A 24793-nucleotide genomic window follows, 5' to 3' on the forward strand; every position below is an offset into this window, starting at 1 on the left:
AATAAGGATAATTTTCCGCCCAAGGGTGCTTCTCTTTGAGCCTTTGTAGGCGGTATGAAAATCAAGTCATTGTGGTTGTACTTGTGGTGCAGCTGGGCTGCCTGTGCCACTTTTTTGATTTGGTGGTTGCCACTGGCGGCCCCTGTAGGAGCCTCGGTATTGCCCTCTACCTCGGCCACGCCTGTTTTTTCCCCTTTGAAACTTGTCAGAGTCTGGAAAGGACCAATTCTTTGAAGGCCAATTCCTGCTGAATCTGGGAGGTTGAACCTGGAGGAAACCTTTGACTGTCTGTACTGATTTAGCTTTTTCCTCGATGGACTTCAACACATCTTGTGCATTAGCAACAAAAAGCTTCCGTTTTTCTAAAGGTGCATCAAGTAACTTTACTTTAACATGGTCTGGCAGTGGCTGTTCTTTTAACCAAGCATGTCTACGTATCACAGCCCCAGTCATTGCTGCCCTACATGAAGCCTCCAATGCATCATAACCACACTGAAGAAAATGATTGTTAACCTGCTGAGTGTTATGTACTAGATCCTGCAATGCCTTAAAATCAGTAGACTCAGGGGAGGCTAGCTTTTTCTGTAAGTCATCCAGTAAAAAATCCTGGTACTGAAACATATGAAAAAGGCAATTAAGTGACCTCATAGCCAGGGTGGTGGAGGTATAAACTTTATTACCCCATCTCTCCAGGGATCTGGCTTCCTTATCCGCTGGCAGAGGATTCTTGGCAGTGGAATTAGCTACTCCCTTGGGGCCCTGTGAAATTGTTTCTAGATCCACAGAATGGGCCTTAGAGAGATGCTTGTGTGTGTCAGGGACCCTATAATATCTGTCAGACTTGACAGGAGCAGGAGGGAGAGAATCAGGGTTAGCACTGGAGTCGGAGAAAACATCATCCAGGACATACATAACTGGAGGGATAGCTAAAGGCCTGTGCTGGGAAAGCTTGAGGAAGGTACGTAGCCTTTTCCTGGAGTCAGAAAATTCCTGGCCCTGCCATTTAAAATGCTCCCTCATGGGGTGTAGGACTTCACCGAACGAAAAATCCTCTGGAGGAGAGGCAGAGGGAATTGATTCCTCAGCATCAGAGTCCTCATAGGCCTGGAAGGATTCTTCTTGGGTATCAGAATGCTCAGAATCCCCAGAGGCTTCATCTGAAGAGAGGTCGTCGGCCTGCTCAGTTCTGGGCCTTTTCTCTGCAGGCGGCTGAGAACCTCTGCCTGGATGGGGCTGAGACCCCCTAATAAGGGAAATTAGATCTGCAGCAAGAGACATAATCTGTTTATCAGAAGAAGAGCCTGAGCAGTAGGCTTAGGATGAGCCTTGGCCTGGCTGGCGGCCTTAGCATGTGCAAAGGCCTTGATGGACATGGATACAGGAGGCCTAGCTGCCCCACATGCTGGTGTAACCTTGTCCACAGGAATGGTGTCGGGTAGATCCAGAACCTCGGTTTCTGGAGGGAAGTCAACAACCGGCACCGGAGTGGACTCCGAGACCGAAGAACGAGTTACCGCTGTGTCGTCGCCCTGGAGCGGTTGGATTACCGTTTCTGAAGGGGCCGAAGCACTCACAGAGGGTTTTGGAGGAGTATCGGTGGAAGACGCGGGCCGAGGATGTCGGTCCCGGTCCTTACGTTTTTTGGAAGATTGAGTTGTCTGTTGATCCTACGGCATGATATAAGCAAAAGAATCACCGAAAAAGTCTTCGGCAAATTCTGCCCGGCGCCTGAGAGTGCACTTATTAAAGCAAGCACAGGCAGCACAGGCCGAGACGTCATGGTCTGGGCCCAGGCAAGGCAGGCAAAGAGAATGGAAGTCCTTATGAGGTATTTGTTTACCACAAGACAAACAATTATTAACTTTCTCAATTTGTTCTGACATCGGCTGAGGCAAGAAAAATGTTCCCCAATGGGGTACTTAGCTTTTAGATGCTGAAAACACAGGAGCTGACCGACCGGCACTTGCGAACCGCTTCTGCTTCGGGCACCGTGGCAAGAAAGACTGAAGAAGATGGCGTCGGCCGATGCCTTTATACTCCAGCCATTCTGACGTCGGAGAGGAGGCGACACCAGCCGACGCCGGACCCAGACTTTGGAATTCGGCTGACCGAGGGCTGCCTGAGGCAGGACAACCCATATGTTATGACTACAGTTGCATTCTTGAAGGACATCCTGAGATACAGCAGCCTGCAGAGGAGAAGTGAAGTGAAGGCAGGAAGAGGGAGAGATGATGAAGGCTTTAAAGCCATCAAGGCCTTAAGACCCTAGGAAAAAGCATTCCAATCAGACCGAGGGGTGGAAGGATGTTTGGATGCTTGGTCTTTTGTTTTTTTCTTAACATGTCTTTCAGTATAACACACTGAAGAGGAACCCGACGTAGGCCTAACATCCGGCGTGTACAGCTAAGGATCCCTAGTCAGAACGGCAGGAACACCTGCAGAGTCCTCCAGCAGCAGAAGTCGTGGTTCCCCCATGTCATCTGGAATGGTCGCCTTGGATGTGCTAGGATCCAAACCCTTGGTGGCTTACTCAGAGGTACCACTGAAGCAGTAGACCCGACCTCCTAACATACCACCGGATCTTCGCCAGCCTCAAGGGGTACACCTGAGGTAGTAGGTGCAGCCAGAGGGGTTTCAGGTTTCTGCTTACTCACCTTCCTCTTCAAATAATGCTCAGTCAAAGGACCCACAGCACCTTCCCATAGTGTCTCTAGTGAGACGTTTAAGTCATTGATTCTCAACATAGAGACTTAAAGCAGAAAGATGATGACGTAAAGTCTTTGGCATGAAGGCCTGACAAATGGGACAGTAATGGTAATCGTGGCTAGGTACTAAACAAAAAAGACAGAGTTCATGGATATCTTTATGTGGAATCTGCCTTCAACACGTACACTTGCCCTTCCTGGACTACAAACAGCAGCAAACAGCAGGCAATAAAAATAATCCCCAATGAGATACTTATTTGAGGCTGGCAGCAAATCGTGGAATCCGACTGCAGACTGTACGCAATAGTCAAGCTTCCGAAATGGAGGCAAAAACGTTCTGAGGATAGTACGTGCAGGCATCCTTTTATGGCTGACGCTGTCAGAGCCTAAGTGCGATGCCCCACACACTGGCAGTGGCTATAAGCTTTTGTATACAGGCTGAAATTGGGTTGTTGGGTGGAAGACAACCCATGGGTAAAGAATACTGCAACAATCCATGTGTAAAGAATATTACAACACTGAAGAGAACTACATTCAACTCTGCCAAGTCCAAAAGTGGGTTCAACAATCCTTCATAATTCTTTCTGAATCTTTAGAGTATCTTGGGAATCATTGGAAAGGGTGGAAATGTACACAGGAACATTCCCAACCACAGGAATGATAGAGTAGCTGTCTTCCAAGCATGGCAGCAAGGATATCTGGAACAGAACTTTTTCAGTAGTCTGTTTTGAAAGGAAACTAAACAGATCTCCTCGAGGTTTTACACACATCCTGACCAAATCCTGGAAGAACCTCTACATGGAGCTTCCACTTGTGAGAGTCTGTCTAGAATCTTCTTAGTCTGACACTGAGTTTTGTTCGGACGGGATGCATGTGGCCTGAACAGTCGCAGAATGCTGTAGAGTCATTTTCCAGACCATAATTACCAACTGGCAAAGAGGGTATGGCTTTGTACCCACTTGCTTGTTCAGGTACAACATTATGGTAGTGCTGCCTGCAATCACTAGAAGATGACAGAGTCCATAAGTGGTAGAGAACTTTTAAAGCACGAATCACTGCTAACATCTATTTTATGTTTGTGTTTTGGCATATTCAGAGGCCCTCATAAAACTTCCACTTGAACTCACATGCATATTGCTCCTCATAAAATCTGAAGAGTCCATCTGGACAGACTGGACTGGGGTCTGAAGACAGAAAGGGAGTCTTGGATTCAGAGACAGATAATCCCTTCACCACTGCAGTTCCTGTTCCACAAATCTCAGTACCAGTACCTGGAAATCCAAATGATGAAGGTGCTGGGTCTAACAATTATTCAAGTGCCACTGAATTTTCCTCATGTGCAGTCCGGCTAGTGGTATCATGAGGATCACGGATGCCATGAGGCAAATAATTTTCAGGAACTCTCTTGCTAAGGTCACATCTAGAAGACAAAAATTCAAGAAAATGCATACTCTGGCAAATCAGAAGGCCATCCTTTTTGCTGTGTCTATCCAACACCTCAGAAAAACAATTAATTGAGAAGGTGTGAGGAAGGATTTTAAAAGGTTCAATTTGAAGCCTAGATAGGAAAGAAGGAATGCACACTTGTTTAGGGACTCCAAGCACCTGGATACATAATCTGCACAAATCAGCCGGTCATCTAAATAAAGAAAAATGTGGATGCCTAAGCAACCACTGGAACCAGACTCAAGGTATAGTAAATAGCTCAAAGGGTAGTGCAGAAAACTGATAATGTTCCCCAGACATAGCAGATCACAAGACTTTCCTGAAATTGGGAGGAATGGGAATATGATAAGAGGCCATGGGATTTAAAGTCACCATGAAACAGTGGTCTGGAAGCAAAGGTATGCCCAACTGTAAGGTAAACAATTTGAATTTCAGAACTTTTACAAAGATGTCAAAGGACAAATCTAGGAAGGGTCTCCAGGAGCGCTCCCTTTGTGGTACCAAAAAGATTCTAGAGTAAAATCCTTTCCCTCACTGTATTGCAGGCACTGGTTCTACAACCCCCTGCTTCTGCCATGTGATGGAGCACAGGAGGAAACAGCTTTGTCTGGTCTGTCAGGTATAGGAGAATTCCCCTGGAAGGGGAAGTATTTTCTATCCACTGCCAATTGTATGCATTCTGAATTATTCTCAGAACCCATTTATCTGAGACTATTTGTGGCCAGACTGCAGGGTTGAGAGGGATAGTCTAGGGTTATGGAGGAAGAAGGGAGGGGTAGGGGTGATCTGTGACTTGGCATAGTCATTCACTTGCAGGTGGTTGATCCTTTTTAGAAGACAACCCCTCTTTTGGTTTCATAGAATTATCCTCCTGCCATCTCCTTCTAGATCCCTAACTTTTATTTGGCTGGGATTTTGTTTGTCTGTTCTGCTCCTTGAAGGAGGACGCTTTATTTGGTGAGAACTTAGGTACCTGAAACATCCTAGATACCCGCCATGCATTCATTTGCCCCCATCATCCCACTAATTGAGAATCTGTGTAACTGCGGGTCCAAACACTATTTGGAATTTAAACATACATTCAAAAGTTTGGCTTTTAAATCAGAGAAGTATAAAGTCTTAATACAACAGAAGCATCAGCACCTTCTGGAGCCTCTTTCTACACATTCAAGTACACCTCACAAAGCACGTTTCAATACCAGAGTCAAATTCAAAGCAATTTAACCTCCTACAGGCTAGATTACTAGAAAGAGTGATCCTTTTTCCTTGAATATCTAATCATTTTTCCTCTTTATCGGGGGTGGGTGGGCCATGGATTGGATGAACTCAAGCACTTTTTATTTGAGGAGACAGCTGGGGAATCTGCAGCTGCATCAGCAGTCAAATGAAGAAGGAGATATGCCATACCCAACAAGTCCCTAAATATTTTGAGCCTTTTAGGGATGGCTGGAATGGATACTGGTGTCCCTCAGACAGCTTTATACACATCTTGCAAGGTTAGTAAAAGAGGTGGGAGGGGGATAACCACAAAATTGGGTAATCTCATCATCTACAAGTTCATATACCCCACCTAGCAATCTAGCAATTAAAGGAAAAGTTGACACCTGTTTGGATTTAAGTGCAGGTTCACCCTCTGAAGAAGCAGAGCAACTGGTCTCAGTGTCAATTAGAAAATCACCATTTTCCTCAACAGATTCCTCATCATTCTCTAAGACAAAAAGGTCTCTAGCAATCTAGCACTACAACCATGTATGGGGAACACAGCCATCAGAATTAGCTGTTTGCAGATACGCTCAGCCAAGGAAACCTTATCAGCCTAATACATAGCTATAATGTGATTATCAGCTGTATGATGAAGCTTCAATTTCTTTCTCTTTTGAACTTCACTACTAGATAAAATTATCTGGCACAGAGTATTATGCCTAGCAAGTGGTCTTTAATCCAGACTAATCCTACATTTAAAGGGTTTGTTTCTCCCACATCTGTGCCAGCTATGGGAACAGCCCAGGAGTATGTGTATAACCCCTGTTACACAGTGGCTGGCAAAGATACACTAGAGGGAGAAAGGGCAAAAGCTAAGTGGTGTACAGGCTGAGCAGTCTCCCAGATAGAATCACTAACTGTTGGTTGAGATTTTTTTTTTTTGCTATTTTTAATCTTAGGTGCAACCAGATATGAAGGGGTGGTAGCAGATGTCAAGACATCAGACACTTATTTGTGCTAGCATGTCTGGTTGAGTTTTTGCACATAATTTCTGATTAACCTGTGTATTATATGCCAGCATGACTAGCTATGTCATTGTAAACAAGTTCTTACATGTTGATTTATAAATCTGTTTATACAGAATGTGCGTGATCCTCTGATGGCAATATTCCAAAATTCAAATCACGATGATACACTCGTGCAAACAAGTAAAACTTTATTCCATAGAGTGAGCGCTTTCGCCAAAGGCTTCTTCAGACTCTTGTTACAAAATAGAAATACTTAAAACCTGTTTAAAAACCTTTCCAAGGCTTACTATTGGTTGTTAAGCACCAACTTGTCACATGATATAATAAAATAAAAGTGACAGAAACATAAAATCCTATTCTACATAAAAGCATAATATCTTACAGAAGTGTGTTCTTCAAAAAACTGACACTCTGAATACATATACATATATAACTAAAACTTATAACAAAAAATTCCATACCATCGCAATTCCCTTTGTATATATATTAAAATCGTTAAGGCTCTCAAAGCAAACGTACAATACATTGCTTTACTAAACAGTAAGAGAACTCTGCAATACATTACAACCCACTGATACTAAGGAATATGAAGATCATGATTTCAGACAATTTATAACACACTGATGACTCTGTGTGTGTAGATGATAAATACAAACAACACTGTACGACGTTCGCATTCTGTGAGCAAAAAATGCATCTGGTCATAAGTATATGGCCCACAATACCCATAGTGTAACAAGAGTCTGAAGAAGCCTTTGGCGAAAGCGCTCACTCTATGGAATAAAGTTTTACTTGTTTGCACGAGTGTATCATCGTGATTTGAATTTTGGAATTATCCAGCGTTTCATTACGTTTTATTGCCATCAGAGGATCACGCACATTGTGTCTGGACTGCATTTACATTTTCAGCGTGAGATCCTCGTCTTAACTGAAAGTAGCGCTGCATTGGGATTGTGCATTTAGTGTTTTTATTTGTCAGTGCTGCAGGAAGTAAGGATGGCGAACGAAAGTAATCTTAACATCGAACTACCGTACGTCCCACCTGTTTTGGAACGTACTTCCAGCGTGTTGGAGATTGTGTTTGGACTGCATTTACATTTTCAGCGTGAGATCCTCGTCTTAACTGAAAGTAGCGCTGCATTGGGATTGTGTATTTAGTGTGTTTATACAGAATGTTTTAAAAACTTGAACAGTGTTCTTTTACATTTCTAACTGTGCATGTTTGTGAAGAGAATCTAAAAGCAAACTGTCTCAGATTCAGCTAATCTGCAGATGATGTCACTGGAATGTTGACAGTTGCCATGTGTTACTGTCAGAAGCTGAAAGACAGGAAGGAACTTTATGAAAATTTGAAATGGAACAGTTATGACAGGCTAGTCTATAAAAGAACCTGTTGAAAACAGTTACAGAAGTCAGTTGTAGTTAACAGTCAGTTGTGAGTTGTTCACAGATATACTGTGCAGTGGATATTCAAAAGGAATCACCAAGAACTGTAAGCCTGCCTTTGCTCTATTGTAATAATTTAGTTTAGATCTGAGACGGTGTTCTTTAGTTAGGAAATTATAACTAATCAGTTTTCCTAAATGTTGAATTTCTATCCTTCAGTATTGATTTCGTTTTCATGGTGATTGAGTTGTTTGTTTATTGAAAATTATTGTTTTATATTTTTAATTGTTTTACTTATTAAACATTTTTATTAACTTACATTGAGGCTGGTCAATCAGCATTTTCTTTAGTGATTTCAGAATGCTTCTACTTGCCTTGATAACTTCCCAGGCTACTCAGAAAGCCATTTGGACATTTGCTACTATTTGTTTCAATATTTAAATATTCATAAGTGGGCACCCCTTTAAAGGTCATGAAGACACTCTGATTGGTGGCAGCATTACCGCAATATTTTGGGGAAGGGACACAGCTGGAAATGTGTCAGGCTTTCCCAGAAGTGTTTGGATGTGTGAGATTTAATTTAAGTGTGGGTGTATCAGAGGTCTTAAACTGGGACACACTGTTCTGAATTGTGTAATAAGGAGTTATATTTGGGGTGGACAGAAGAATACAGTCCAGTCCTAGGCTATAGAGCATGTTCCTGTTGTGCTCTTAGGGGAAAATTGTGAAATATTACTCCCTATTTAAGTGACAGTCTCACATTGGAGTTATCACAAAAAAAAGTTTGAAATATGGTCACATTTCTTTTGTAACTGAGAGAAGTTAAATAATTACCAGCAGAATTACCAACGCAACCAATATGCCAAACCAGAGTTAAAAATTAGTTCAACACAGTAACTACATTAAAATGACAAAACATTCAATGGCAATTTAAATTAATTTTTCTGTCAGAGTAAAATTTCCATAGTACATTTAAATAATTTTGTTGTAAAATTAAATCTGATGTTAAAAATACACAGAGCAGAGTCATACATACAGTAAATAATGTACTCATACATAAAAATCAAAGTTCTGCAGCATTTCCCTGTTAAAAGATGAAATAAAGCAGAGCAACAGCATGGTTTCTGACTTGATGGGACAGACCCTAGTGTCTTAACAACACACATACACACTTCACTTCTGTGAGAAATACTAAAAAAAATTATATACTCACCATGGCGTTCCATCTGTGTTGTCCATTTTCATTCTTCCTCAACCTGTGGGTCTGGTTCCAATCCTTGAAACCGACTGGGCCACTACCATAGCTCGTGGTAACCAAAATCTCTTGAGTTTATCCCTCAACCACAATGTACCCATCCCAGTTACCTCAAATTGAGTTTGTTGAGAGACAAAAGGAAAGATTAGTCATAAAACATTCAGACTATATCTGGAACCACAGTTATATACCAAGAATAATAATCTACTAGTCATCCGTTCTTCTAGAAATCCAAGGGTATGGGAGTTGGAAAGAAGGGAGTTGAAGAATGAAAATGGACAACACAGATGGAACATTATAGTGTGTACATAACTTTTATAGTTGATGTTGTCCATTTTCATTCTATCCTCAACCTGTGGGACAGAGTCCCCAGCTACCTTAAATAATGGGTGGACTCAATGAAGGATGTTCCTGAGCACCATTGAACCGAATGATGCTCTTCCTCTGGAGACCACATCCACTTTGTAATGAGAAATAAAAGTCTGGGGAGTAGCCCAAGTTGCTGATGCACAAATATCAATGGAGGCACTAGACTGGAAGACTGCTGATGTTGCTACAGCTCTAGTTGAATGTGCTTTCAAAGGCTTTGTCAAAGCAATCCCCAATTTGTTATAGATGAAAGAAGTACAACCTATGAGCCATCTAGCAAATGTCACTTTCTTCACCAGTTTTCCTAGTTTTGTATTTGAGTAAGAGATAAATAACTGGTCAGACTTTCTGATATTCTTTGTTCTGTGAATATAAAACCATAACTATCTATGAACATCTAGTAAGTGTAAGCAATATTCACGTATTAGTAAATTTGGGAAGAACACTGGTAGGTTAACAGACTGATACTGACTTCTGAAACCAGCTTTGGAGAAGAGGGGTTAGTTCTTATCAAAACCCTATCTTTGCAAAAAAAAATCAAATATGGTGGTTTACAAGACAAAGCTGGAATGTCTGAAATTCTTCTGGCAGAAGTTATATAGCCACTAAGAAAATAGTTTTCCAGGAAAGAAACTTAAGATCACAATCTGCTGCCGGTTCAAAAGGAGGTTGTCTAACTGCTTGCAACATCAAATTTACATCCCAAGGAGGGGTAGGATCATTATTAGGAGACTAAAAGAAGAGCATCTCTCAAAAAAGTTTTACAAAGTTTATGAGAAGAAAGTGAGGAGTCTTTAAACTCCACTCTGAAAACTGGATATAGTTGCTAAATTAACTTTAATAGTAGAAGACAAAGCCCATTCATTGAACAGTGACACTAAAACTTCAAGAATTGTATGAATAGCTGATGAAAAAGGGTCAATGTTATTTTGACGTACCCAAAATATAAACCTTTTTCATTTACTGATATAAAGTTTATGCATACATGTTTTGCAAGAGGCCAAAGTATGTGTCTAACAGGGGAAGAGATCACAGATTTTCTGGCGGTTAATGGCATTGGAGAAAGCAAGCTGTCAGCTTAAGGTTCAAGATATCTGGGTGGATCATGCCTGTTGGATGGGACAAGAGATCTGAAACTGGGTCCAGAATCCAAAGTTGGTGAATTAAAGGCCAAAGGAAGGACAACCAAATCTGCCAAGGTAAATAAGGTGCAATGAGGATTACTTTGCTCTTCAGCCTGATTGCTTTCTGTAGAAATTTTGGAATTAGTGGAATCGTAGGGCCAGCTGTAGAAAACAGCATCCCTCAGTGATTCCTCCTGTGTTGGGGTTAGGGCATAGTAGTAGCTGCACTTGTTGCTTAGAGGAGAGGCGAAAAGATCGCAGCAAGGCTGGCCCCATTGACGGAATATTCTCTCTGACACTTTTGGATTAAAGGACCACTCATGGGGCAGGAGTATGCATCTGCTCAATTTGTCTATCACACTGGACTTCCCCAGAATGTGTATTGCTATGAGAAAGCGGTTGGATGAAATCACCCACTGCCACACTCTCAGAGCTTTTCAACACAAGGGACAGGACCCAACACTTTCTTGCTTGTTGATATATCAAACTACTGACATGGTGTCTCTTTTACCTGCAATTGGACTTGAAGGGACAGCATCCTGGAAGGTCTGCAATGCTAAAATCACTGCTCTCACCTCTAAGACACTGATGGCCTCTATGGGGGACCAAATGCCTTCGACAGTGTTCCCTAGATAATGCCCCCCAACCCTATCTGGGAAGCGTCAGTGGTCATTGTGGCCTTGGGTTGAAAGGGGGCGAAAGGACAGCCTTGTAGAATTTGTTCAGACTGAACCCACCATTTGAAATTTCTCTTGCAAATGCTGGTGACTGTAATCAAAGTTGACATTGGTTGGTATAGTACCAACCATTGTGTTGCAAGCAACCACTGTAAAATTCTCATGTGAAATCTGGCTAAGGCGACTAGAGTTATAGTTGCCACCAGGGATCCTAGGGCCTGCAGAATCAAGTGTGCAGTTACTTTTTTTGCTGTTGATTATCTTCATGACTTCTGATCTGATTTTCTGTAGTCTCAGTGTGAGAAGAGACTATGGTTATATGTGTTTAGGATAGCTCCTATGAATTCTAAAGTCTAAGTTGGCTCAAGGTGAGACTTCATACTTTATGATTATCCCCAGATATGAACAAGTTTGGATAACCTGCTCTCTTGCCTCTAACAATTGATGCCTGGTTGGAGTGGTAATGAACCAGTTGTCTAAACAGAGAAACACTCAGAATCCCAGCAGTCTCAAGTTAGCTGCTACTACTGAGATGTACTTGGTGAACACCTTAGGGGCTGTGGTGAGACCAAAGGGCACAACTCTGAATTGATGGTGACTGGCTCCCAGCTGGAAGAAGAGAAACCTTCTGGATTGCCTGTTCAACTTTATATGGTAGCATGCATCCTGAAGGTCTACTAAGCGCATCCAACCATCCTGTTCCAAAAATGGAAAAATGGACCGAACTGTGACCATCCAGAATTTTGTCAAACTGATTTGTTCAAAAATCTTGAGTAAGTTCCGGATTTTCTCTGGTCTGGCAGGCCTTCCTGGATGACATTTTCCTAGCGGTTCTTGAATTTGTAGTGCTGCTTGTTCCCTTTGACCAAGTGGGACACTGGGGATTCTTTTGCAAATGGGAGGTGTAAGAGAAAATGGTATGATAACCTCTGGAAATTATCCTCTGTACCCAGGTATCTGATGATGTTTCCAGCCAGGCTGTCTTGTGCGAAGATAGTGGACCCTCCAAGTGCCTCCAGGGGAAGACAATCAGGCCTCCTTTGAGAAGCGCTGAAAGGGTTTGCCAAAGAAAGAATCTCTGTATCCTCGGTTTTAAGGGGCTCCTCTGCCACAAGGGTGGCATCTTCCACTGAAGTTCCCCCTCTGCCTCAGGGGAGCCACCTCCACGCATCTTGAAAAGGCCCTTGGGACACTTTGAACCACATATTTCCACTACTTCCCCGATTCCTTGAAAAGGATCATTCAGGAGTGGAAAAAGGTATGCCCATGGCAAACAGGTTCTTTCCATCTTTCTCACACCTGGACAAAGTGTCTAACTTTAGGGCCAAACAAGCGCATGTCGTCAAAGGCAGCATTGACAAACAAAAACCTGAAGGGCTCTGCTAAATCATACAAGTGCATCCAGGCGTGTCTCCTGATGGCAATGCCTAAACCTGCTGCTCTTGTCATCCCTTTGGCTACATGAGAAATGAGCCTCAAGGATAAATTGGATATGGACTGTACGGTAGCCAACTGAGAAGCAAGAGACTCCTGAACCTCTTCAGAGATGGATCCTGAACTGGGATCTGAAAGTTTCTTAACCAGATCCTTCTGTAGTCTGGTGAAATGTGCCAAGAAATTCAGGGACCATACCACAAAGGTCACTGAAGCATAAACTCATTTCTCAAAACTATCTATTGCCTGAGACTCCTTGTTGGGTGCATGGATAGGGGAACTTTCTGCAGCTAGTTCCTTTTTTGTTGCTGCCACTACAATCATGGCAACAGGCAAACCTTTTGACCTGAATTGTTTATCCTCTGGGACAGTTCTTCACGGAATAGGTTCAATGGTGCTGGGGGCTTTCCATGCCTACAGAGAGATCAACTCAATGAGCTCATCGGTGGGCGAAGTTACCCAGGGGGTAGATGGGTGGGTACCAAAAACCTGCAGGTACACAGACTCCTCAGACAAAGGAAATTGGATTTCCAATCACCTCTCTGTTTTAAGATTTCTAGGGCATTTCCAAAGGAGACTTCATCAAGGGATGATCTTGGGGATCCTTCGCCCTCACTGAAGTTCATGTCTTCTGTAATAGATTCCTCCAGGGGATCCAAGTGCTTCCTCGTGCACTTCTTTTTATGGACCTGCTCAGGGGGATGATTTGGGGAAGTATCAAAAGACTGGATTCCCTTCTGGGACTCCTGAGGTTTTGGTACTCGCTACCCTTGTGTACGGCAAGGGTTGAGACTCTGAATGTAGGTGTGACAGGGATGTGTTTTCCAAGTAAGAAGGGGCTGACTGACCTACAATCATACCTCTCTCCATAGCCTTGAAAGCTGATCAAGGACCACGGATCTGAAAGGGTAGGCTTGGGAACATTGGTCACTTCCTGCTCCGAGAAGATCCCTCTCAAAGCAAAAGCCGGAGCTGAGCTGATCCATGCTGAAGACCTGAGGTGCAGAGAAGGTTCCAAAAACAGAGTTACCGAATCTAGTCCCTTAAAAAAGGCAGTATCGATAAGGCCCCGAGGTGTCTCCGGTTCTGACTAAACCAAAGAGCTCAGAGCAATTACTGGTTCTGAAGATAAAGACATCTTCTGTTCCAATGTACATGGCACCGGGCAGGTCAAAAAGTACAGTTTTGTACCTACCATAAATGTAGATGTTCGAGTGTATACACTGCTGCAGTCATTACACTTGGGTTATCCTGCCGTCAGGCGGTTCCCCAGTCACCTGAGTTCCAAAGTCTTGGTCCGGCGTCAGTTGCTGTCGCCTCCTCCTGACATCAGTGCGACAGGGGTATACAAGATGCAGCCAATGCCATTTTCTTCAGTTTTTCTTGCCCCAGATGTCAGGTGCCCCCAAATGGGTAGGCAATTCAAATTGCTAATAAAACAGATAGGAAAAGCAAACAACTTTCAGTTACCAGAAAATACTCCCCATAGGTAGTAAAGGGTAGAAGAAATAGGTACGTACTAGCAAGTAAGAGGGGAAGGAGGGAGGGTAACCTGGACTGCAGCAGAGTATACACTCTAACATCTACATTTATGGTAGGTACAAAACTGTACTATGTTCATCATGTTACACTGCTGCAGTCATTACACTTGGGTAGAATCCCAAAGCTGAGGTAGGGTGGCTGGTTCTATAAGGCATTAGGTGTGGCTATAAGGCCCTGCAGCACAGCAGTGGTGAAGCCAGCTCTGGATTTAGAGTATAAAGGCAGATGGTAATGCTTGGTGAAGGTATGCACAGAACTCCATGTTGCTACTTCCAAAATGTCCTTGGTAGGCACTCCTCTGAGGTAGGCAGTTAAAGTGGCTGTTGCCCTGGTGGAGTGAGATCTAATGCTGCTAGGTATAGGTTTCCCATGGTGTGCGTAGCAGAAATGTATGCAGTGTCCTATCCATTTTGAAATAATCTGTTTTGAAATGGCTCTTCCCTGTGCTCCTGCAGCATATGCTACCAGTAATTGCTCAGATTTTCTGAAAGCTTTGGTTTTGTCCAAGTAGAAGCGTAACTGCCTGTGAATGTCCAAAGAATGCAGTAGTCTCTCCCCTTTATTCTGTGGTTTTGGATAAAAAGTTGGCAAGTGAATAGTTTGGTTTAGTGCCACACTTGAAACCACCTTTGGCATAAACGTAGGGTTAGTTCTTAAGGACACCCTCCCTGTCTTGGTGGAAAATGAGGAAAGGTTCCACTGCCATTAGTGCCTGTAATTCTGAAACTCTTCGAGCTGATGTTATTTGCCAGGAGCAGAGCAGTTTTCCAAGAAATATATTTTAATTCTGCTGTGTTAGCTGGCTCAAAGGGAGGTAAAGTTAATTTTTCCAAAACAAAGTTTAGGTCCCAATTTGGAGTAGGTGCTCTACGGGGTGGTCTTATGTTTTTAGCCTCTCTGAGGTACTGTTTTAGCAAAGGATTAGAGAAAATTGGAGGATCTGTGTTATAATAAGCACAGATGGCAGAGGCATGGATCTTGATGGATGAAAAAGAGAGACCTTTGTCCAGCATCTCAGTTAAATATTGTAGAATCTGAGGAATGTTTGGGACAAGAGGGTTAAGGCTGTGAGCCTGGTTCCAGGCACAGAATCTCTTCCATTTATCCGAATAGGCTTTCCTGGTACTAGGCCTTCTGGCCTCCTGAATGACATCCATAACAACTTTGGAGAGAGGCATTGCTTGCTTGACTAAGGAATTTTCCATGCAGCTAGGTTTAAGGTCTTCAGCTGACTGTGGAGTATCTGATTGTTGTGCTGAGTCAGCAGATGTGGGATTTGAGGCAATATCCAGGGTGGTTCTTGTGCTAAATTCTTTAAGATTGGGTACCAGTGCTGGCATGGCCAGTCTGGAGCAATCAGGATCATCTTTGGCTCTTCTTGCCTGGCTTTTATGAGAACCTTTGGAAGGAGAGGTAGTGGAGGGAAAGCGTATACTTGTAGGTTTTTCCAGCTGAATGAGAGGGCATTCACTTTCCATGCTTGTGGATGGCAACTCCTTGTGCAGAATTTCTGTAGCTGGCAGTTCATTGGGGATGCAAACAGATCTATGTCCGGGCTCCACCATTTCTGTGTTATCATTCTGAATATTTGTGGATTCAATTCCCATTCATGGGGATCCATGATGTTTCTGCTTAAGTCGTCTGCCAATGTGTTTTTCTCTCCTGGCAGGAATTGTGCTTGCAGATGAACCTTATTAGTTTAGAGCTGTGTTCCACAAGGTCATGGCTTGTCTGCAGAGGGGGTAGGAGTGAGTGCCCCCTTGCTTGTTTATGTACCACATAACTGTGGTGTTGTCTGTTTTTAGTAATAGTTGTCCTGGATGTAGCAGGTCCTTGAAAGCTATAAGGGCATTTTGTATAGCTAACATCTCTTTTTGATTGATGTGAAGATGCCTTTGTTCTGCAGGCCACTTGCCCTGAATACATTTTCCTGCCATGTGTGCTCCCCAGGCGTAATCCGATTCATCTGTTGTCAGTGTTTCCTGGCTGTGGGTTGAATAAAAGGCTGTCCCTTGTTGAGGTGACAAGCTTGAGCCCACCATCGAAACTCCTGTTGAAGGCAAGGAATTAGTGGTATAACTGTTTCCAAACTTTGACAGTGTTGAGACCATACACTCTTTAGGTACCATTGTAGTTTCCTCATATGCAGTCTGGCATATGGAATTAGTGGAATGCAAGATGCCATGTAACCCAAGGCCTGCAGAATTTTTCTTACAGGGAGTTGGGTTTTTGTTGCCATCAATTGAAAGTATTGAGTCAGTTGTCCTTGCTTGTCTGGCGTGAGATAAGCCATCTGGGCCTTTGTGTTCAAGCTGGCACCCAGGAATATTACCTCTTGTGAGGGCACCAGTTTTGATTTCTTTTCATTTACTGTGTACCCCAGGCAACTTAACTGTTTTACAAACTCCAGATGCTCTAGAAGAATGTCCTTGCTCTCTGCTTGAATCAAGCAGTCGTCCAGGTACGGATAAATTTGAATTCCTTTTTGTCTGCAAAATGCAATTACTGGTGCCAGGCACTTTGTGAAGACCCTGGGCACAGTAGATAAGCCAAAGGGCAGTGCAGAGAATTGATAGTGCATTGAACCTGCTATGAATCTGAGGTATCTTCTGCAGTTTTGTCTGATAGGGACATGCAGGTATGCCTCCTTGAGGTCCAAGGTCATGAGCCAAGCTTTCTTGCCCAGCATGGGAAGAAGCTGCCGTACTGTCAACATTTTGAATTTCAGAACATCCAGGTAAGTATTTAGAGAAGAAAGATCAAGAATGGGCCTCCAGGCTTTGTCCTTTCTGGGAACCAAAAAGAGTCTTGAATAAAATCCTTGTCCTTGCTCTTGTGGTGGTACCTCTTGAATAGCTCTCATATCCATGGGTGCTGTAATTTGTTTTTGAGCCTCTGCCCATTGATTTGGTGGCAGATTTGGCATTCCTTTTAACCTTGGCAGAGTGTGAAAGTGGAACCTGTAACCTTGAGATACAATTTTGAGAACCCATTTGTCTTTGGTGATCCAATGCCAATTGTGATAGAAAAGTGGTAGTTTTCCTCCCAAGGGGGCTGCCAAGAGAGAGTTGTTTGGCAGCTGTAATGGGAAGTCATTGAGGCTGCTTTTTATATGGTTGGGGCCTGTCTTCCCCTTCTTTCTGGCCTGGTGCGCCCCATTGTTGAGGCCTGTAAGGTCCTTGTGGTTGACCTCTACCTCTTGGATGTCTGTATCTGCCCCTTTGAGGTCTGTCTGTAGCCGGAAAGGACCAATTCTTTGTTGGCCAATTTCTGCTAAATCTTGGTGGCTGAACCTGTAAGAAATCCTTTACCGTTTGCATAGATTTTGCCTTATCCTCCATTTTCTTTAATATCTCTTCTGCCTTAACTCCAAATAACACATCCTGCTGTAAAGGTGCATCCAATAATTTTGCTTTAACATGATCTGGTAACGTTATGTTCTTTTAACCAAGCATGCCTTCTAATGACAGAGCCTGTAACTGCTGCTCTACAGGAGGCTTCTAAACAATCAAAACCACATTGCAAAGTATGCTTTTCCACTTGTTCAGCTGCATGCAATAAATCCTGCATTTCTTTAAAGTTAGGAGGATCTGAACCTGGAAGCATTTTTTTGTTTTAACTGTGACATCAAAAATTGCTGATATTTTTGCATGTGAAACTGTCAATTTAAGGCTCTCATTGCTAAGGTTGCAGACGTATATACTTTCTTTCCTCATCTGTCCAATGCTCTGGAATCTCTGTCAGAGGGGACTGGATTTTTTGCTGATGAGGCCTTAATCCCTTTGGGTCCCTGAGAAATAGTTTCAGGGTCAGCAACAGGGCTTTTATACAGAAATTTGTGCGAGTCAGGGACTCTGTAGTATCTGTCAGGCTTAACTGGGGCTGGAGGTAAGGAGTCAGGATTTAAGCTGGATTCAGTATACACATCATCCACAATGTCTAACACTGGCAGAATAGCAAGGGGTCTGTGTTGAGGTAATAAAAGGAAGTCTCTGAGCCTTTTCTTGGATTCAGAGTAATCCTGGCCTTCCCAATGGAAATGCTCCCTCATGGTATGCAAGGTCTCTCCAAAGGAGTAGTCCTCAGGCGGAGAGGCTGATGGAATTGATTCCTCAGCATCAGAGTCCTCATAAGGGGGTAAAGAATATCCTAGGTCTGAGGATGAATCTGAAGAAATGGACACCTGGTCGAATGAGTCATAGTCTACATCCTGTCTGGGCCTTTTATCAGGAGGGAGATGGAACCCCCTGATCAGAGTGATTAGGTCTTCGGCCATTTTGAGCATTTGTTTCCTAGGCATGGAGGCCTGTCCTGGAGAATGCTGTATTTGTTTCTTTGTTTTTAAAGGAGGCTTAGACTTAGCAGGGAGTTTAATGGTTAACTGAGTAGGTCTGAAAACACCCTCTGAAGCTTCGGGTTGCTCAGCTACTCCGGATCCCTCTGAAGGGTTAACCTTGGTAGGCTGAAAAAAACTTGTGCGTCCGAAGGGCCAGCCATCTCCACGTGGGAGTCGGAGGTGGCCTGTAGTTCTGCAGAAGCGGTCGTCAGGGGCTGCAAAGGCGCCTCGCTGAAAACCGGAGAACCGGCGACCGGCCTAGAAGAGACTTTGTTGTCAGGTTTGGGCCTTGGATGCCTGTCCTTGTCTTTGCGCTTTTTATGTATTCCGGTCGTCGGAAGTTCCGACGGCATGGTGTAATTAAATTTCCTGCCAAAATAATGTCGGGCAAAATCAAACAGACGTTTAATAGTGCGCTTTTTAAACCTAGCACAAAACTGACAACCAGTCACATCGTGGTCTGGGCCTAGGCATTGGATACAATAGGAATGGAAATCCTTATGAGGTATTTGCTTCCCACAAGAAATACAGTTATGAACTTTTACTGACATCGGTCTGAGGAAAGAAAAAGTTTCCCCAATGGGGTACTTAGCTTTGTAGAAGACTTCGGTTCTGGATTCGGAATAAAAATCTCAGGAGTCGGCCGACCGGCACTTGCGAACTGCTTTGTCTTCGGGCACCGCGCGGCAAGAAATACTGAAGAAAATGGCGTCGGCTGCATCTTATATACCCCTGTCGCACTGACGTCAGGGAGGAGGCGACAGCAACCGACGCCGGACCACGACTTTGGAACTCAGGCCGACTGGGGAACTGCCTGACAGCAGGATAACCCAAGTGTAATGACTGCAGCAATGTAACACGATGAACATCTGTAGTTTCTAGGATGTCAAGTGAAGCTAGAGGAGGAAGTACAGGAGGAGTATAGCTGAAGAATGGAATCTTTGACCCATCAAGGTAGGAACTGAGGTAGATTCTGTCATACCTTGTGCCCAAAAGATTTTTCTCACCAGTCTCTCCACATGGTCTTTGGTTAGACTTTTACAGGAACGGGCTGACATCACAGGAGGCAATTTAGGTCTCTCCAAGAATGAAGGAAGTCTGTCTTGAAAGGGATCAATGGAGGGTGAATAACTTGTTCTTGGAAGAAAAAGTTTTGCTGACTCTTGCAACTGTGGTGTTGGATCCGAGGATCTCGGCACCGAAGTTTGTCCTTGTCTTGGAATTTTAGGAATCGAAGAGCGAGTCTGTTCCAATAGCTGACTTATCTTAAATCTTGGTTCCAATTAAACAGAGCCAGTGTTTGTGTCTTTTTCCTGTCGGTTCTGAGGGGAGGATGGCACAGATATTTTTGTCTTTTTTGAACATGGAGCTGATAGAAATGTCAGCACCAACAAATTTCTGTTCCTTGTCTTCTCAGATACTCTGGAAGATAAAGGAGAAGACAAATAGAAAAATCAGATTTGCTTGATTTTTATTTAAAAAAAGTGGCTCCAGATAACGCCTCGCTAAAAGAATATGGAAGCAGGCCTTTCAAGATTAATTTGTTTTTCTGCTTGACAAGAGCGCTATGGCTAAAGAAGTGACAAATGGAGCAATCCTCCTGAAGATGGAGGGGGCCCAAACAGTAAACACACAGAATGCATGTCAGAATAAGGTATCTTATGGCTACATTTCTGACATTTAAATCCAGCCAGAGCCTTTTCCTTTTCTGCCATACTTATTCTCCACACACACAAAAAGTGAAGAAAAATACAGCACCGTTTTTTTTATATAAAGGGAGGACAGAAAAATATTAACAATGATAATGAAGAAACTACACAATGTGCAGGAGGAAAATATCAGCAATGATATTTAGAGTACACTGAAGTGTAGAAAAAAGGGAAATTTCAATAGTATCTACAGTACTGACGTACAAGGAAAGGCAAAAGGGTAAGGGATTTTATGAACTAGAGAGAAAATTAGAAAATATAGAAGGATTTGAAAGTTATGAATATATTAATATAAAATCACTTATCTGCTTGACAGCAATGCAATTGGCACCACATCTGACACAAAAAACGGCAAGCAAGATCTGCAGTAACTGGGATAGGTGCACTGTCAATAAGGGATAGGGATAAGCTCAAAAGTTTTTTGGTTACCACAAGCTATGAAAGCGGCCAAGTCAGTTCTGAGGATTGGAACCGAACCACAGGTTGAGGACAGAATGAAAAATGACATCAGATCAAGCATTTGACAAAGACAGAAGCTAAATAAACACTGCTACAAGCAGAAATTCTCACAATTACTGTAAACATTGACAAAAATATTAAAGTAGATATTTTAAATAAAAACAGAGAGAGAATACGAAATCTAACATGAGATGAATGGAGTCCCAAAATGGAGCTTATCTGAGCAGCAAGTTGGAAAAATCTGCAATGAATCCTGTGAAGAGTCAGAGGACTTTCTTCTTTGGATGGCAGAAAAAGACTGATAAACTTCCTGTAACAAATAAAGGCTTCACTCACAACTTATGTTCAGACAATAAACTGGCCAGTAGTGGGCTACTCTGGAAGATAAACCAAAATGACACTGATGCAATGGGAATGATAAACATAAGTATTAGCTTCTTTAATAGCTATGACTTGAAACATAGCCTTGAACTGCTTACCTTTACACTCATAGCAGTAGTGTTTGACCAATCAACTTTAGCTGGTACTCTGAACATGTTAAAGTGCACACCTCTCTTTTTTCTGCACCTTTAGTCAAAGTACTTCTAAGGAATCTTCATACAATCACACTCTGCATCTGTGACTATTGCAAATTAGACATTTCTTTTATTAACTCTCAGCATTTCTGGTCAGCACTCTCAGCATTTCTGGTCAGCAGTCTGCCTCGTTCTCTTGTTTCAATGCCTCCCATGCTTTCAGACTTCAGTGCATCAACTTTTTATTTTATCAGCACCAATAGCCATCCCATTTTTCATGTTTTTGCCGTCTCACAACACTAAGTTTGGTTCACAAGTACTGTGCCACATGCTTAGATTTCTATCCACATCCCAAAGACATGCTGTAAGAGTGAACTGGTGATCCTCTAAATTGACTGCAAGTATGTCTGCTGTGAATGTGTGCACACACTGTGCTCCCATGTGTCTTGCGATGGATTGGCAACCTGTTGGAGTTTTTACGTCTCTCAGTCACTGTGTACACAGACAAGGTCCACCTCCTCCATGATGCTGTACTGGATTTAACAAGTAACTGGAGAATGAATTAATGACTGAATGACCGTTAAACAAGCAAATTATCCTGACTATACTTGTATTTTCTTTTATGTCGCTTTGCAAAAAGACTGTTTTGAAGATGGATTCTACAAAACTGATTAAGTGCAGGAAAGCATTTCCTCTGCTGTTCGTAGTCAAGACTGGTCTACACTCATAGCTCTCAACTTTCCATCTCAAAAATGAAGAAAACTAGCCTTCATAATGTGGAACAAATGGGCAAAATGTGGAACACATACTAATGGTTTACTAACAACTTCAACCAGGAAGGTCATAGGATGGTTAAAATATGCAGGTTTTACTTATAAGAAAGATTTTCTACTGAACTATGATTTATTTCTGTTTACCATGAATGTTAGTTACAAAATTCCTAACACTGAATGTGTGACTGACCTTTTCAATGTGGAACTTTGAGGAACATGACCCTTTTAAGACCCCAAATTAGGTACATACTTCATAATGAGGTACACTCGAGAGGTATGTCCACATTGAACTTCATCTGTATCATACTTTCTCTGTACACCTCAAGGATCCCCATGGCTGTCTTCCTCATCTCCATGCTTGCTACAGAAATGTAAATAGAAATAAATCATATTAGTTCATTAAAACATGTTAATTGTTTAAATAATTTGTTTAACTGTTGTAGGCTACACACTAAAGTGCAATAGCCTTTTTTGATAGTTTGTAGTTGTTTAAAGCTGTTTTAAGTGTATTTTTACTTTTTTTGCTTTATCTTTTCAAAAAAACAAACAAAAAAATTCCTTGTTTCCCGCCTTTCTAAGCTAGTATAGTCCAATTTTCAGGCTAGTGCTGAATTCAGGGCTGTGTTACAGGTTTCTGAGTTGCCCATACCTTTCTTGGATAGAAGGAAGTTTCTCTGTTCACCTGTGAGAGAGGGGAACTTTGAGCAGCCTATCTGTCCCTGGAGGAGTGGTTCCAGCCTAGAAGTTAGTAGTTTATTGGCCATTTTGGGCTAATTTCTCTCTCTTTCATTTCCCTGCTATAAAAAACACGTTTGCATGGTTTTCCTCACCGGGCAGCGCCAGTTAGCTACGGTTAAATTATTCCCGGCTCCACTAATTCTCCTCTTCAATTTTTCCCCTTGAAACTAGTCTAACTCTCAACCTAAGCACTCAAAAAGCATCCTACAGCCCAGCACTTGCTCAGACCTAATAGCAAGCACTAATATACCCTGACACTTTATGCCCAGGAGGGCAAGGCACTTTATTCACCCCTCACTAACCAAGCGACTAAGCATCTCACCCTACTATTCAGGCATGACCAAAGGGCAATTTCAGGTGTACTCTTCCAGTCCAGCTGGTGAACTTCAGGCAATGTTACAACTGCCTCATGTACACAGACAACCCTCTCCTCCTACCACAAAACATTAACATATGCGAGAGATGCAATTTAGTGTCAAACTGGTGGCTAAGCTGTCTCCACCCAAGACTGGTACAGACAGTCAAGAGGAGAAGGTTAACACTTGCACCACACCTCCAGCCACACACAGACCTACTAAACAAGCACTGGCAAAAAATACACAAATTCACAAATTCATACTTGGGAGGCTCTAAATAAAAACCTGCAAAAGCATCAGAGAACTCCAAAGCAGACACCCAAACAACCTGCACTTCCCATCACAAACCAGACAACACATAAAACACAAAATCAGTGTGCCGCACAATCACAGCCCTTAAGGCAAAATAACATACCTAACACACTAGTAATAGGTGACTCTACAGTCAGGCACACTAACGTCCCACTCACTATGCTGGACAAGCAGAAGGTTACTGTTAGCTGCCTGTCGGGAGCCAGAATCCGCCACATAACACAAGCACTCGTGTCACTCCAGAACAAGTACAATTATCACTCTGTTATTGTTCATGTTGGTGTGAATGACCTGAGACGTACCTCCCTGGACTACATGAAGAGAGACATGGAAGAGCTCTCTGATCATGTAGCCCAGGCTGATATGACCCTGAGTAGCATCCTGCCCCCACCAAGAATGATACCTCAGTACAAAGAAAAAATGATCAATTTCAACAATTGGCTAAGCTTCTGGTGTCATTCAAAGGGGATCCAGTGTCTGTCAGCCTGGGATGACATGCTCGACAAGCCACATTGCTTTGCAGGAGATGGCATGTACCTGTCACCCCTATGCTTTCGAATACTGGCCAAGGCTCTTGCTGCCCCCATAGTGCCTATTTTAGGCAAGGCTCAAAAGTCAAACCCACCTTCGTAACAGCACAATGAACAAAAAACTGAGGGTTATGCTACTGAACGCCATGAGTTTAAATCTCAAAATACACGCACTCAAAGCACTCCTCAGTATGTAGAACGTCGACATCTGTGCAGTAACTGAAACCTGGTTCAAGGCTCCAGAGAGCACCCCAGCACTACTGGGCTACAACTCATACCACATACTTCGGCCACAGAACACGGACCGAAACACAAATGGTGGGGGTGTATCCATATTCATCAAGGATACCTACACCTCCAGGTTAGTGACACAGCAATGATATCTCCGAGATCATCCATGTGCAACTAAGATCGGGCAAATCTGCAATGCAAATTGTGGCCTGCTACAGATCATCCTCCATGACCCAGGAATACCACTCCACCTTTCTGGAGACACTGCTAAACATGAACGTCCTACTAAACACCCTGATATTGGGTGATTTCAATTACCCTACTATTAACTGGGAAAACTACTAGAGTACAAACTCCCAGGCCCAGCGCTTCCTAAAATTCATCAACGCAAACATCCTGCATCAGCTGGTAAACTCCCCTACCAGAGGTGAAAACATATTGGACCTGGTCATCACCAACATGAGTGACAGATGTTCCACACCGGAGGTGAACCAGTCACTGGTTAGATCAGACCATAAACTAATCACTCTGGATGTCCACACCCCACCACCACCCCCAACTAAGGAAACCACAGTCAAAAACTTTTCTAAAGCAAACTTCACCTTACTTAAGAGGCGGTAAGTTTCACAGCCCCCACGCTAAAGGATAACGCTGCCCAAGATGCA

Source organism: Protopterus annectens, chromosome 15.part0, assembly GCF_019279795.1.
Source record: "Protopterus annectens isolate FY-2018-M chromosome 15.part0, PAN1.0, whole genome shotgun sequence".
Taxonomy (NCBI): domain Eukaryota; kingdom Metazoa; phylum Chordata; order Ceratodontiformes; family Protopteridae; genus Protopterus; species Protopterus annectens.